The following is a 1,140-nucleotide window of genomic DNA, read 5'->3' on the forward strand; positions in this document are numbered from 1 at the left end:
ACCATCAGAATGGGGAAGAAATGGGATAGTCGTTGGTGCTAGACGGGCCGGTCTGAATATTTAAGAAGGTGCTGATCTGCTAGGATTTTCCTACATAACCATCTCTAGGGTTAATAAACAATACGTCAAACCTTAAAGCAGATGAGCCACAGCAGCAGAAGACCACACCGGGTGCCACTACTGTCAGATAAGAGTTCGTACAGGCAAATTGAACAATAGAAGACTAGAGCTTAGATCACCTCATATTGGTTTCTTGAATATGACAATAAGTTCACTCTGTTCAAACTGCGTACACAGTCACCAAATCTCAATCCAATAGAGCACCTTTGAAATGTGGTGGAAGTAGAGATTTACATCATGGATGTGCAGGTGACAAATCCGCAGCAACTGTGTGATGCTGTCGTGTCAATATGGACCAAAATCTCTAAAGGATGTTTTGAGCATCATGTTAAATCTGAATCACAAATAACTAAGGCAGTTCTGAAAGAAAACAGGGAACTAACAAGGTGTATCTTAAGGTGTAACTAATGAAGTGGCAGGTGAGTGTATGTAGATTTTCAAGGAATTAAGTTTGTTTAAAGTCAAAGTCCATTAACTTTAACTTAAAAGAAATTCATTATGCTTTTCCTTATTGTCAGATACATACATAATGCAAACAAAAAGACAAATACTGCTAATAAACATGGCCAACGTTTCGTATGCAAAAGCAGTCCCTATGAGGCCAGACTTTGTGTTCCACATCACACCCTTTATATATTTTCCTGTTCTTGAGTCTCTATGATGACTGACGATTGATGTCCCCTAAAATGTGAGCATAGCAAGCCCCACCCACCTGTGATTTAAACCATCTGTTTGCTGGGGGCAGCCAATAGGATGAGTTCTAATACACAGGAGTCCCAAAGTTTGGCTTAAATGGCCATGCAGCTAAATCAGCTTGTTTCAGACAGATGATGAGCTGCGGGGTTTCATAGTGTGTTGTTATTGTTTTGGCTGTTAATGTAGCAAATCTAATTTATTAAGCAGCTGTCATAATAAAGGATCCTTTAATACCCAGCTACATAATCATTTGACGGTGAATCAAGTTTCACACTGTGCTTTATGAGACTCTTTATCTTTGAAATTAAAACTAAACAAACCCGC

Source organism: Simochromis diagramma, unplaced genomic scaffold (assembly GCF_900408965.1).
Source record: "Simochromis diagramma unplaced genomic scaffold, fSimDia1.1 OVJJ01000205.1, whole genome shotgun sequence".
NCBI lineage: Eukaryota > Metazoa > Chordata > Actinopteri > Cichliformes > Cichlidae > Simochromis > Simochromis diagramma.